The sequence below is a fragment of the Nomascus leucogenys genome, chromosome 21 (genome assembly GCF_006542625.1).
Source record: "Nomascus leucogenys isolate Asia chromosome 21, Asia_NLE_v1, whole genome shotgun sequence".
NCBI lineage: Eukaryota > Metazoa > Chordata > Mammalia > Primates > Hylobatidae > Nomascus > Nomascus leucogenys.
This window is the reverse complement of record NC_044401.1, coordinates 67,324,500-67,340,120: the sequence shown is the minus strand read 5'-3', so window position 1 is coordinate 67,340,120 and position 15,621 is coordinate 67,324,500. Positions and strand designations below refer to the sequence as shown.

Sequence of the window (15,621 nt, the reverse complement as noted above, 5' to 3'; positions counted from 1 at the left end):
TCTTGGTCTCGGCTCACTGGAACCTCCGCCTCCCGGGTTCAAACAATTCTTTTGCCTCAGCCTCCTGAGTAGCTAGGAGTACAGGCATGCACCACCATGCCTGTCTCGTTTTTTTGTGTGTGTGTGTATATATATATATTTTTTTTTTTTTTTCTTCGTAGAGACGTGTTTCCCCATGTTGGCCAGGGTGGTCTTCAACTCCTGACCTCAGGTGATCTGCACGCCTCAGCCTGCCATAGTGCTGGGATTACAGACGTGAGCCACCATGCCTGGCCCTTTAGGCATATTATTGCACAGTAGCTACAGTAGAGGGTAAGATCTGTGGCTGTGAACTAAGGAGAGTACTAGTCAATGTGTTTCTAACCTTAAGAATTTTTTAGTTTTCAGCTTCTCATATTTGATCTCTTACCCCCACTTAATTTTATTTAGTAAATAGTTTAACTAGTACATAGTTCAAGGCTAATGATGGGAAGACTAATTTTTCCACTGGCTAGGAATAAACTGCGTGAACTCTTCCCTATTTAAAATGAAGAGTATGCAATTCCCTTTTATTCTTCAGAACGTGTTAAGTTTAAACTTTAGCCGTAGAGTTTGTGGTCTTTAGGTTTTATTTGTACATTTTCAGAGTTTTTCTTCCCATAACTAAAAGTAATGAATATTGCAAAGTGCCAGCAATTCCCTGTATACTAGTCTGCCAACTCCACTGTTTCACTCATCTTTGTAACCTCACAGGCTAGCCCCATGTTTGACAAGTGATAACAAAATTGAAAGCAAGTGGTAGGTCCACAGCCCACTTGAGATTCCTATGTTTTACCGGTTCTGTGTCTACTTTGCCCACTTCAAGTGTGCTAAGGTCACCCCTGCAACTTTGCTACTAGGTTTTTGGGATTGGGAGCAATACATTCTGTTGAATGCCCTTGCCAGGGAGTCAGTGGGCAATTGGACGGTATCACCAGAAAGTGAGCATCTTAACAAAGGAAATTTCTGTGAATGAGACCAGCTACCCCCTACCTATAGAAAACAACAGCACACCCACCTCTTATAGTGCTGCTACAGGAGGACGTATCATTAAATTACCCAAGTCCTGCTTTAGACATGGTATAATGGGACTTGATATTCAGTAATACTTGCAGCAACAAATTTTTGCAGTTGAGTAGGCTTGTGAGACTTTTGATGCTGCCTATAATCGCTGAGAATTTGAGAGAGAAATATGGGTTCAGTATCCTGTCTTCATTTTGGATGATAACTGTTTTTCTTTGCATTTCATGCAATGCTACAGAATGGAAGGGTAAGCTTAGTTGGTGACTAGCAATTCCCATGTGTATTTAAGAATGCATGCAATTTCCCACTTTCAACGTGAAAACATTGTTACTTGATTGGAATTCAGAATACAGTTTCTCATGTAAATTATTTAAAATGTGGCTAACTTTCAGGCTATTATACAAGAAGCTGTTTAGACCTTAATGTTGAGTCTATTACTGTGGTTAAATGTAGCAATTGTAACATTTCTATTGAAATATGTGGGTCAGTTTCCACTGTGGGTTTGTCAAAAATAACTCTCCCACAGCTCTTGGCAGTGCAAGTAAAGACTCTGAAGGTGGAAGTGTGTTAAGATCCAGCAGCTCGCCAAATATGTCAGTTATTTTAAAGTCAGGGATTTAGCATAAGCTAAATATATCTCAATTTTGGGTGATTCAAACTGCAATAGAATTATCAGTGTTTTGGGATCATTATAATGATGGTTTTGTTTTGAATATTAGAAGTGTACCCAGATATAGGAGGTAGGGAAAATTTTCCAGTATATTTCATAAGTTCCCTCTAAAAAACAACAGAGCACAGAAAGAATTCCAGGTGTTTCTCAGTATTCATTTGGAATTTCATGAAGTGATGACTATCAGATTTCACTTATCCCAACAAAGGGAGTTAAGGAGGTACACACAACATGCAGATGCAGAAAAGCATGTCTCTTGTTAGGTAGCAACTTTTGTGAGTTGTGTATTCGGGGAGCTAAAAAGAGTAGATTTAGTCCAATTTCATATTTGAGGAATTCAATCACCCTGAAGAAAATAAGCAATGCAAGATTTTAACAAATTGGTGGGTGACTTGCATAGGTGCACAGGAGAGCCATCTTGGTGCAGCTGTGGCAGTCTGGGAAGGCTTCTCAGTTGAGGCAGTTCCTGCCTGGCCTTAGGTGAGCAGGCCCATCAGGTAGTATGGTGTAATGAGCAGAGGAGAGCAGCCTGGGAGTTGCATGATATGGGTTAAGTCACAACTTCATTCCCAGCTGAGGCATCTTGTGTAAGTTACAATATTTCTTTGAGCCTAGTTTTCTCATCTGGAAAATGGGTATAATTAAATCTACCTGGTAGGATTGTTGGAAACATTAAGTGACTATGGGTATAAACTAGATCTGGTCCAGTACCTGATGTTTCTTTTAAGGGAGAAAGGAGAAACATGAGGGGAAGACAACAGTTTTTTTGGAATCAAAGTTGAGATTTCAATCCTGGTCAATGCTAGGATAATAATAGCAAGCACTAATTGAACACTTACTTTATGCATGATATTATCCTTAGCACATATCATGTATTACCTAATTTAACCATACTATCAACCCTGTGAGGTGCTTAATCTTATGCCCATTTTATGGATGAGATATTTAAGGTGAAGAAAGGCAACTTGCCCGGGGACCCTTTAAAAGCGGAGGGTCAGAATGAGAATCAGTGGCTCTGACTCCAAAGCCCAGTGGTTGTTACCCATTATGCTTAGGTGCTGGTTAGTCTTGGAGGGCTTGTAGAATTAGGGGGAGGGTGACCCTGAGGAGGTGGACAGCAGAGAGCCATTCCTGGTGGCTGAAGATTCTCAGAGCCACTTCCAGTTGCCCACATTCAGAACGTCAAAAAGCTTCCTCATCATTCACAACAAACCCAAGCTCTTGGTTTCATGTTCCGTGTATTTCACCATCTGTTTTCACCTGATCCTTCTAAACGGATCACACATGTTTTTCCAGCTAGACATTTTGAATGCATTATCTATTTTTAAAAATAAAATTTAAAGATTATTTTAAAAATGGGTAATGTTTACACCTGACAAAAATTCAAATAGAACAAAATAGTATATACTGTTTCTATCCACCTGCCCTTGCTTCCAGATCCCTTGGTTACACCCCTGTCCCTCATGCCCCAGGCCAGTCTTAACAGTGGGGCAGAATATGCTCCAGGACAAGGAGCCAGATTCCCTGGGTTTTAATCCCAGCTCTGCCATTTTCTGGCTGTGTGATCTCTGTGCATCTGTAGAATAAGGGGGATGAGACCCTTACCTCACAGGGCTGTTAAGAGGATTAACTGTTAGAAAAGGATTAACTGTTAACTACTAGAAAAAAACATACTTATGCACTTTCAATTACTAACTGGTAGATAGTAAGCCCTACCTACGAATGAGTTCAAAAAGCAGCATTTTGCAGGCTGGGAGTGGTGGCTAATGCCTGTAATCACAGCACTTTGAGAGGCCAAAGTGGGTGGATCATTTGAGGTCAGGATTTCAAGACCAGCCTGGCCAACATGGTGAAACCCTGTCTCTACTAAAAATCCAAAAACATGAGCCAAGAATGGTGGTGTGCGCCTGTAATCCCAGCTACTCAGGAGGCTGAGGCACAAAGAATCACTTGAACCCAGGAGGTGGAGGTTGCAGTGAGCTGAGATCACGCCACTGTACTTCAGTCGGGGTGACAGAGTGAGACCCTGTCTCAAAAGAAAAAGCATTTTGCAGAAATGTCCTGTATCCTTCAGCCTGGGTGACAGCAAGACTCCGTCTCACCAAAAAAAAAAAAAAAAAAAAAAAAAAAAAAAAAAAAAAAAAAAAAAAAAAAAGAAAAGAAATGTGCTGTATCTTTCTAGAGATAACTGCATGCTCTGGCAAGCACAAGGTGGCCGTCACTCCCTCTCCCCAGGTTTCGCCATGTTGGTCAGGCTGGTCTCGAACTCTTGACCTCAGGTGATCCACCCGCCTTGGCCTCCCAAAGTGCTGGGATTACAGGTGTAAGCCAACGTGCCCAGCCTACCCCACTCCCCTTTTCATAGTGAGTGCACACTGAATCCACTGAGATAGATGCACCTGGTCTTTTTTTTTCTTCCCCATTTACTAGAGTTTTGTGATATTCCAAATCAGTACCTAGAAAGTGCTCTAGTCACCTTAGCAACTTCATAGTCTTTCAGTGTATAGATGAACCATAATTAATTTAACCAGTCCCCTTCTAAGTGATCTCATAGTATTTTGACTTGTGACTATTACTGGCTGGGTTCCAGCAGTTTGAGATGGAGATATTTAAAATCAGCGCCCTCTGGAAAGAAAAAAACAAGTCATTAAACTTTTAAGTGTTCTTTGTCGAATTATTAGGTAATGTGAAGTAGACATCCTTGCACCTAGGGATGTGGTTGGAGGTGAGAATGGAACCTTATCTGGCAGGCAAACCAGATGCTATATTCCCAGTCATCTAAGATGGTAACATACACCACTATTTTATGTAAAGTAAGGAAATAAGCCACCCACTGAAACAGGACACGTGCCTGCACAATGCATGGACCGCTCACAACAGCCTCCCCTGGCTCAACATTCTCGTTTCTTCCGAGGAATTTTGTGGGTATTTTCCTCTCTTAAGCTCTGCAGAGCTCTTGGTTTTGGCTTGGCAAGAAAATGCAGAATTTCAGTCATCTTCACAATGACAAATACATGCTCTCCTAATGTCAAAGTTACTCTTTGCTGCTGTGTTTCCTTGACTTTTGGAAGGACACGCTTTTTGTCTCACTGTGGAGTCAGTATAGTCCTCCTAAAGACATTTCCAGTGGTGATTAATTTCAATACGTGTGCTACGCCAGCAACGCACATAACCTCGATCGGATCAACAGCGATGACCAACTTTGCATACGTTCTTGCAACAGCCCCAGCCACAGGGATTCATGCATCGAGATTTCTGAGACAACAAAACCAGCGTTCTGGAGTCAAACATCTCAGAAAGAGTCAATCAATCCAGGCAGCGACCTGCTCATTTGTTCATCCACAGATGTTTATTAAGGGATTTCTTACGAGTATGGCCCTGGGGTAGTTAATGAAGACAGACAAACAAGATAAGTAAAAATATGTGTAAGATGGTGATAAGTTCAATGATCCTAAATAAAGCAAGAAAGAAGGAAGGGTTGTGGGAGGAGGTAGTTCTATTTCAAACATGGTGTCTCTGAAATGACATTTTATGTCGAGTGCAGTGGTTGTCTCCCACAGAGGGGCTCGGTTCCCTTGAAGGCAGCAACTGCCATCTCTGAGAATGCACTTGCATCTCGAATAGGGTCTCTAATTCTTCCATCTCTCTTTCTTGTACACATCCACTTTCAATTACTAACTAGATTTGGTTTCTTAATCATGTAACTGAATTATTTTCCATTGCACCAAAGAAGATATTCAGAGATATATTTTTAATATGTAGAAGTATACATATGTATGAGAATACTGTCACATTCTCTGTTTTTTTTTTTTTTTGGAGACAGAGTCTTGCTCTGTTGCCCAGGCTGGAGTGCAATGGCATGGTCTCTGCTTACTGCAACCTCCGCATCCTGGACTCAAGCAATTCTTCTGCCTCAGCCTCCTGAGTAGCTAGGATTACAGGCACCCACCACCACGCCCGGCTAATTTTTTTTTTGTATTTTTAGTAGAGACGGGGTTTCACCATGTTGGCCAGGCTGGTTTCAAACTCCTGACCTCAAATGATCCACCCGTCTTGGCCTCCCAACATGCTGGGATTATACATATGAGCCATTGCACCGGGCGTACTGTCACATTCTCTATCTGTCTCCACTCCTCGACATCTAGGTATTCATGAATGCCTGGGGCATTGCTCAATTAAAGTTTGTTAAATAAGTGAAGTCATTAAAAGAAAATTAGAAAATTTTAAATGGTTAAAATGTCAAAATGACACAAAATTCTCCTTCCCACTCGTGTCCTTATCCCCCTTGCTCCCAATCTATAGGTAACCATTTTTATTAGTTTCTTGCTTTTAGTTTTTCCTGATGCAAATACAAGCAAATTAAAATATATAGTGGCTGGGTGCTGTGGCTTATGCCTGTAATTCCAGCACTTTGGGAGGCCAAGGCAGGAGGATCGCTTGAGCCCAGGAGACTGAGGTTGCAGTGAGCCATGATTGTGCCATTGGGTGGGTGGGCAAGACCCTGTCTCAAAAAAAAGAATTAAAACATATTATCTTAGAGCTGAGTTTGGCGGCTCATACCTGTAATCCTAGCACTTTGGGAGGCTGGGGCAGGAGTATCACTTGAGGGCCAACCTGAGCAATATAGCAAGATCCCCATCTCTACAAAAAATAAAAATTAGCTGGGCATGGTGGCATGCAACTGTAGTCCCAGCTACTTGGGAAGCGGAGGTGGGAGGATCACTGGAGCTCAGGAGTTGGAAGCTGTGATGTGCGACAATCTTGCCTGTGAATAGCCACTGCACTCCAGGCTGGGTGACACAGCAAAAACTCTGGTCTCAAAAACACCCAAAACGGTAAAAAGAAAATGTCTAGTCTCTATCTATCTATCATCTATCTATCTATCTATCTATCTATCTATCTATCTATCTATCTATATCTATCTATCATCTATCATCTATATCTCTATCATCTGTCTATATCTCTATCATCTATCTAATCTCTATCATCTGTATCTCTATCATCTGTCTATATCTCTACCATCTATATCTCTATCATCTGTCTATATCTCTATCATCTATATCTCTACCATCTATATCTCTATCATCTGTCTATATCTCTGTCATCTATATCTCTATCTGTCTATATCTCTGTCATCTATATCTCTATCATCTGTCTATATCTCTATCATCTATCTATATCTCTATCATCTATATCTCTATCATCTGTCTATATCTCTATCATCTATATCTCTATCATCTGTCTATATCTCTATCATCTATCTATATCTCTATCATCTATTTCTCTATCATCTGTCTATATCTCTATCGTCTATGTCTCTATCTATCTGTAGTCTTATTTCTCTTCCTTACACAAAAGTAGCATACACCTTGCTTTTTACACTCTTTTTTTTTTTTTTTTTTTTTGAGACATTGTCTCCCTCTGTCACCCAGGCTGGAGTGCAGTGGCGCGATCTCAGCTCACTGCAACCTCCGCCTCCTGGGTTCAAGCGATTCTTGTGCCTCAGCCTTCCAAGTAGCTGGGATTACAGGTGTGTACTACCATGCTTGGCTCATTTTTTTGGTATTTTTAGTAGAGACGGGGTTTCACCGTGTTGGCCAGGCTGGCCTCGAACTCCTGACCTCAGGTGATCCACTCACCTCAGCCTCCCAAAGTGCTGGGATTACAGGCCTGAGCCACCATGCCCAGCCTTTTTTCACTTAATATATCCTGCTCACAGCATACTGCCATGTAGAGATCACTCTTGTTCTTTCTTTCCTGTAGTCTCTAGTTTGGATGTACACTCCACTTGTTTCCAATCAGGATTCCCAGAAGTGGGTCCTGTCAAAGGTAACTGCTTCAGTAATTTGGGTAGTTCCCATCAAATTCCCCTTCCTTGGGGTTTATGTTGTTCTGTTCTCCCACCAGCTGTGTATGGGGGTGCCTGTTTCTCATGGCCTCACCAACGGTGTGGGTCTTTCCCCAGGTTGAAGGGCTGTTGGTATTTTTCTGTGATCTCTCAGTTCACGTCCTTTGCCCATTTTCCAAATTGGGCTGTTGGTCTTTAGAATTTCTAGAATTTTTTCTTTAGAATTTCTAGAACATTTCCGAATTTTCTTTAGAATTTCTTTGATAGATTATGGAAATTAATCTTTGTGACGTTACAATCATGTTGTTTTTCCAGTTTGTCTTTTTCCTTTGATCTTTGCATAACGAAAAAATCATAAGCAAATTATTTATGTATACTTGAATTCATGAGTTTTTTCTTTTCAACGGTTCTGGATTTTAAATTAGTTTTAGAATGGCTTTCCCCATTTTATTTTATTTTATTTTATTTTATTTTATTTTGAGACAGGGTCTCACTCTGTCACCCAGCCTGGACAGGGACAAGGTGTGATCACAGCTCACTGTAGCCTTGACTTCTGGGGCTCAAGTGATCCTCCTACCTCAGCCTCCTAAAGTGCTGGGATTACAGGCATTAGCCACTGTGCACCATCCGGCTCCTCCCATTTTAACTTATATGGTTTCATTTCTTACATTTAATATTTGGTTTACTAGGAGTGCTTTTTATCCTGATGCATACTATGAGGTTTGGATCTGTTTGTCTTTATGGCCCAATAACATTTATTAAAAACTTCGTCTTTAGCACCCTGATTTGATATGCTGCCTTCATCACACAGTAAGTCCTGGGTTCATTTGGATGTATTAATATTTCTGGATGTGTTCTGTCTGTCCATTCATGTGCTGATACCACACTGGCTTAGTTGCTGATGTGTATAGTGTTTTACATTCTAGTTCAGCTGCTTCCTTTTTGTTCTTCTTTTTCTGAATTTTCCAGACGTAATCTTGCTTATTTATTTTTTCATGTCAACTTCAGAGTCAGCTGTGTGATTCCAGAAAAAAATGATCTCTTGCTACTTTAATTTGGATCATAGTACTTTATTTATTTATTTATTTATTTAAGACAGAGTCTTGCTGTGTCGCCCATACTGGAGTGCAGTGGTGCGATCTTGGCTCACTGCAACCTCCACCTCCCGCGTTCCAGCAATTCTCCTACCTCTGCCTCCCGAGTAGCTGGGATTACAGGCACCTGCCACCATGCCTGGCTAATTTTTTATATTTTTAGTAGAGAAGGGATTTCGCCAGTTGGCTAGGCTGGTCTCAAACTCCTGAACTCAGGTGATCCACCTGCCTCGGCCTCCTGAAGTGCTGGGATTACATGCGTGAGCCACAATTTCCGGCCTCCTAATACATTTTAAAATTAATTGTGGAAGAATTTGCATTTTCAGGATGTTGAATATCTCTAACCAAAGACATGGTATATCTTTTTATTCAAGTTAACTTTTGTGACTTCAAAAACGTTTAAATTTCCTCACGGAGGTTTGCATATTTCTTGTTCAATTTGTTCCTGAGTGCTTTGTCTATTTTATTTTCTAGTTCAGGGATCATCAGCAAACTATAGCCCGTGGGACCACTGCCTGTTTTCTTAGGGCCTGTGAAGTAAGAATAGTTTTTATATTTTAATGATTGGAAAAAACACAAAGAAAAGTAGTATTTTGTGACTTGTGTAAAAATTACCTGAAATTCAGATGTCAGTATCCGTAATGAAGTTTTACTGGAATGCAGTCACTGCCATTTCTTTATGTATTGTCTGTGGCTCCTTTCTTGCTAGGACTGCAGTAGAGCTGTGACCATGTGGTCCACAGAGCCTGAAATATTTACTATTTGTGCCTTGATGGAAAAGTTTACTGGCCTCTGTTCTTTTTTTATTTTTTATTTATTTTTTATGTTTTGAGATGGCGTCTGTGTCGCCCAGGCTGGAGTGCAGTGGTATGATCTCAGCTCACTGCAACCTCCCACTCCCGGACTCAAGCAATCCTCCCACCTCAGCCTCCCAGGTAGCTGGGACTACAGGAGTGCACCACCACTACTGGCTAATTTTTTATATTTTTAGTAGAGATGGGGTTTTGCCATGTTGCCCAGGCTGGTCTTGAACTCCTGGGCTCAAGGGATCTGCCCACCTCGGCCTTCCAAAGTGCTGGGATTACAAGTGTGAGCCACCGCACCCGGCGATCTCTAAGTAGTGGTTTTTGTTTGTTTGTTTGTTTTTGAGACGGAGTCTTGCTCTGTCACCAGGCTGGAGTGTCGTGGTGCGATCTCGGCTCACTGCAACCTCTGACTCCCTGGTTCAAGCGATTCTCCTGCCTCAGCCTCTTGAGTAGCTGGGATTACAGGCACGCACCACCTGGCCCAGATAATTTTTGTATTTTTAGTAGAGATGGGGTTTCACCATGTTGGCCAGGATGGTCTCCATCTCCTGACCTCGTCATCTGCCCACCTCAGCCTCCCAAAGTGCTGTGATTACAGGTGTGAGCCACTGCGCCCGGCCAGTACTGGTTATTTTCATGTGTATTTCTGTCCTCCAAATTTACAGTCACTCATAACTAGCTTGGTCCTACTTTTGAAAATTCAGAATTCAACTGAAGAGGTTGAGGGAAAATTAGCAGAAAAACAGTCCTGAAGGGCTGCTGCCAATAATCGAAATGCCTAGAATGTTCTCAGTGGAGAAATGACCTTTAATACTATTAATGACCGATTTCAAGTCTGCTCTTCCAGGCACAATTTGCGTTCTTCCTTTAAATGGAATGGTTTTTTTGTGAGAGGTACAAAATCTTCTTTGGGAAAAGGAAGGAAAGAGTCAAACTCCCTAGCCACGTGACCTACTCACTGAAGAGAAATGACAGCACGACCCCTTGAAGCTACCATCCCACCATGGTTTGCGTCGGAGTTTGCATGAACCAGATGCCTTGAGTGGAGTCAGCGTTTCCGTCCTAGGAGGGCCAGTTGTCTGCACCTTCTGTCAAGACCCGCCCAACCTGCTGCTGCCTTTGTGAGGGCCTTCCTGTGTCTGACAGCTGCTCCTCATGTATCCTTCCTGAAGACATTTCCCCTCCCCTCCACCTTCTACTTCTCATTCCATTTATGACAACTCATATAAGTTTGTAATAAGAGTTACTTCCACGGTCGTTTGTATGAAGAAATCTGAAAAACATTATTTTTCCAGTTTCTGTCTCCGAAAGCCATAGGCCCTTCAGTGTTGTGGTTTACGCATCTCGCTGCGAATTCAGGGCCACCATCGCTCAGCACCGCTCCCAGGACTGACATTTCACTGAAAACGTCTCAGAAACTAAGAGCAGTGGGGGGAATTTTGCACAAAACGAAAGTGATGGTGCAGTGTGTGGGCAGATCATTATTCTGAGATTGTCTTTCCTCCTCTTTTGGCAGGTTTTGTGGGTTCTTTTTTTTTTTTTTTTTTTTTTTTTGAGACAAGCTCCCTCTGTCACGCAGGATGGAATGCAGTGGTGCAGTCTTGGCTCACTGCAACCTCCTCCTCCCAGGTTCAAGTGATCCTCCCACCTCAGCCTCCTGAGTAGCTGGGACCACAGGTTCCCACCACCACGTCTGGCTAATTTTTTTTTTTTTTTTTTGTATTTTTAGTGGACATGGGGTTTTGCTTTGTTGGCCAGGCTGGTCTTGAACTCCTGGCTTCAAGATATCTGCCTGCCTCGGCCTCCTCATGTGTTGCGATTACAGGCTTCTGTGCCCAGCCTTGGCAGTGTTCAAATACCTTCTTTTAGGAAATGATAGGGGTAATAGGTGAGAGTTGCTGGTAGTGTTTTAGTGTCTTTAACTGGCAAAAAAAAACACTGAAAACTCTTGGCTGGGTCCCTTGATAGACCATTGATTGATATCCCAAAGCCATTATCCGTCACTCTCCACTTGCCTGGTTTTTTTTTTTTTTTTTTCTAACAGGGTCTCACTCTGTCGCCCAGGCTGGAGTGCAGCGGTGCCATCTTGACTCACTGCAATCTCCGCCTCCTGGGCTCAAATGATTCTCCCACCCCAGCCCTTGGTAGCTGGGATTACAGACATGCACCACCACGCCCAGCTAATTTTTGTATTTTTGGTAAAGATGCGATTTTGTCACGTTGGCCAGGCTGGTCTCAAGTGATCCGCGTGCCTCAGCCTCCCAACGTGCGGGAATTACACGCGTGAGACACCGCGCCTGGCCATTGCCTATCTTTTCTATAAAGGGTGGAAAGGCGACCCGCTGACCACCCAGCTTCCTAGGAATAGCCCTGTGATACAGCCCTGGCTGACAAGATGAAAGCAGAAGTCCGGAGTGATGTTTTCTTGCTGGGCGAAAGTTCTGCGCCCTTGGCCCCTTTACCTTTTCCCTTCTCTGACCTCTTCTTCCTACACAGAACTCAGACTCAGGTCTTGAAGTGAACAGCTGCTTTCTATCTCTGAGGGGACTAGCCTGAGGATGAAAGCATGAAGCTTGGCAGAGCAAAACCCAGAAATGTGCTCGTTAATAAAATCCGGGATCCTTTTATAGTTCATAAACGTGATGATTGGGTTTTCACGCTCGTATGTGAGATGTGCCTCCCTCAGACTTTGTTACAATGTTGGCACATTCCCCGTTTGATGTGAAAGAAGAAAAATAAAATGAAAAAGGTATCCAAAATCAAACTGGTATATAAAGTGATGAATTTGCCAAAAATCCTTTTACACGTGTTGGACACAGACTCTTGTGGTCGATACAAACAGAAAATTAGAATTTGTGGATGTGATTCTTCCAGTGAGTGCTTGAGGTATCTGTTATCTTTTTAAAACTCCTGTATTATTTATGGAGAAAGACTTTTTGAAAGCAGGCGGTGGGTCTTGAGTCTCCCTCTTCCACCCTCTCCTTGACCAAACATGGCACTCCAAGCAGGGTTGGATGTTCTGTGCAACTCATGACATTCAATTGCTTTGTGAAGTATTTTGAAGATGCTTTTATTTCAGCCATTGATCTGACATTGATGTCAACAAAGTCTAAAAGCAGGTCCTTGAAGACATCTTGGTCCCTATGGTAGCAATGTCTGGGGCAAATGGCAATGATGGAGGTGTTATAATCATTTTCACAAATTTATTTGAGTTAAAAGCTATTGAAAGCTTTCCTGGTATCTCTTGAGGAACTTCAAAGGGGACCAATTCATAATCCTTAATAACATAGAGATATTTCTTTTAAAATTGACACCAGAGAGTGGCGCTTCTCAAGTCATACAGCTGGGGGTGTGAAATAAATGGTCATTAGTGTAGCCATTTTGACATTTTATGCACCAGGTGATTTAGATTTAATTTCCTGGCCTGGCACTGTGGCTCATGCCTGTAATCTCAGTACTTTGGGAGGCCAAGGCAGGCGGATCACTTGAGGCCAGGAGTTCGAGACCGGCATGGCTAACATGGTGAAACCCCGTCTCTACTAAAAATACAAAAATTAGCCAGGTGTGGTGGTGGGCACCTGTAATCCCAGCTACTTGGGAGGCTGAGGCAGGAGAATCGCTTGAACCCAGGAGCCAGAGGCTGCAGTGAGCCAAGATGGCACCACTGCACTCCAGCTTGGGCAACAGAGTGAGACCCTGTCTCAAAAAAAAAAGAAGAAAAAAGAAAAAAAAATATTTAATTTCCTAATCTTTACACTCCCAGAAGTAGGGACTGTTATTATCTCCATTGTGGAGATAAGCAAGATGGTGGCTCAGAGAGGGAAATTAATCTCTCTAATGACACACAGCCAGTTAACAGTTGAGTAGGATTCTCTGATGCCAAAGTCTCAGTCTCCCCTTTGCCTGAACCCTGTGTAGGGGCAATTTACAAAGTTTATGTGCAACTTATTTAACTTTCTGTTTTTCATCCCCTTTTATGTGAAAACTGTCAATATGTGCATATTATATGAAAGCCTTTTTCTTCTTTTTTTTCTTTTTGAAACGGAGTCTCCTTCTGTCATCTAGGCTGGAGTGCAATGGTGCCATCTCAGTTCACTGCAACCTCTGCCTCCCGGGTTCAAGCAATTTTCCTGCCTTAGCCTCCCAAGTAAGTGGGATTACAGGGGCGTGCCACCACGCCTGGCTAATTTTTTGTATTTTTAGTAGAGATGGTTTTTGCCTTGTTGGCCAGACTGGTCTTGAACTCCTGACCTCAGGTGATCCACCTGCCTCGGCCTCCCAAAGTGGTGAGATTATAGGTGTGAGCCACTGCACCCGGCCTTGAAAGCCTTTTTCTATTCTTGTCTCCCCACTTCTTCCAAATCCATCAGACCATCTCATTTACAGTATTACTGAAGGTCAAGCATTCTCTTTGAGATGGTCATTGATAAAATTCATGGAGAGGCTGGGGGTGGTGGCTCACGCCTGTAATCTCAGCACTTTGGAGGCCGAGGCGAGCGGATCACTTGAGACCAGGAGTTCCAGACCATCCTGGGCAACCTGGCAAACCCTGTCTCTACTAAAAATACAAAAATTAGTTGGGCATGGTGGCACATGCCTGTAGTCCCTTGGGATGCTGAGGCAGGAGAATCGCTTGAACCTGGGAGGTGGAGGTTGCAGTGAGCTAAGATCATGCCATTGCACTCCAGCCTGGGCAACAGAATGAGACTCTATCTCCGAAAAAAAAAAAAAAAAAAAAAAATTGACAGAGACGAGTGACTTTTTTTTCAAGGTCTGACTTTCCCACACTCAAGTTCTCTGCCCTCTGCCTTGCACACCTGTGCATGTTGCTCTATCATGACTCCTACCTAAGTTTAATTTTGGGCTTACTCTGATGCAAAATCATTGTCCCAGAAAAGCCACTGTTACAGAGCATGTCAGAGCCAAGATGTCTTTGGGTTTTCTGATTTCATTTCATATCAAGTGAAAAGCTCCTGTAATATAGCAAACAATACACTGCTTCAGGTGAATTGCAGATGACTTACACAGGCTCTGGTCAGATGAAATAGATTGAACCACTATGTGAGTCAGTGATTCTGTGGAAGAAATGTAATGTTGTAAGCCACAAGACTGCAAGAAAATATTTGGTGAATAATGTTTTATTAGTTAAATTTGCCTATAATATAATGCTTTTCCACGATCTTGTGCATCTGTTCCACTGGAATACAGTATTGTCCAACTGTGGTAGGCATCAGATAATTCACTCACGTTATTTAAGTAGATTCTATTTTCTTTTCTCTTTTTTTTGAGATGGAGTCTCACTCTGTTGTGCCCAGGCTGGAGTGCAGTGGCGCTATCTCGGATCACTGCAATCTCCGCCTCCCGGGTTCAATGGATTCTCCTGCCTCAGCCTCCCGAGTAGCTGGGATTATAGGCGTGCACCACCTCGCCCAGCTAATGTTGTATTTTTGGTAGAGATGGGGTTTCACCATTTTGGCCAGGCTAGTCTCGAACCACTGACCTCAAATTATCCGCCCACCTCAGCCTCCCGAAGTGCTGGGATTACAGGCATGAGCTACTGTGCCCAGCCTAGATTCTAAATTTTTAATAGCAGGGAGCATATTTTCTATTTGCTTTGCTACCTTTGGTATGTTATATTGAATAGGTGGGTAAAATGTAGGTACTAAGTAAACTTCTTGTTTAGCAGAAGAATGAAATATTTTTAAACTTTGTTTTGAATTCAAGGGAAACTATGACAATAGATAGGCAAGGTAGATAGACTGCTAGAATCCATGAGGCAGTAAAGTGTCATGGTTAGGAGCACAAACTGCAAGGCTTTGTCTATGCCACTGCCATTCAATAGAATTCTCCATGATGATGGAAATGTTCTATATCTGTACTATACAATAGAAGCCACAGGCGTCATTTGGCAGTTGACCTCTTGAACATGTGGCTAGTGCAACTGAAGAACTGAATTTGTAATTTTATTTATTCATTAATTTATTTGAGATGGAATTCCGATCTTGTTGCCCAGGCTGGAGTGCAGTGGCGCAATCTTGGCCCACTGCAGCCTCCGCCTCCCAGGTTCAAGTGATCCTCCTGTCTCAGCCTCCCAAGTAACTAAGATTACAGGCATGCACCAGAAAGCCCAGCTAATTTTTTTGTATTTAGTAGAGATGGGGT

General features: G+C 42.6%; 1 non-coding gene across 1 annotated transcript; it reads left to right on the top strand.

The window, feature by feature from the left end:
- The first annotated feature begins 12,077 nt into the window (after positions 1–12,077).
- On the top strand, positions 12,078–12,181 carry LOC115832208. The gene has a single exon (XR_004027643.1). It is a non-coding gene; the product is annotated as a small nucleolar RNA U13 (small nucleolar RNA).
- The last annotated feature ends 3,440 nt before the right edge of the window (positions 12,182–15,621 follow it).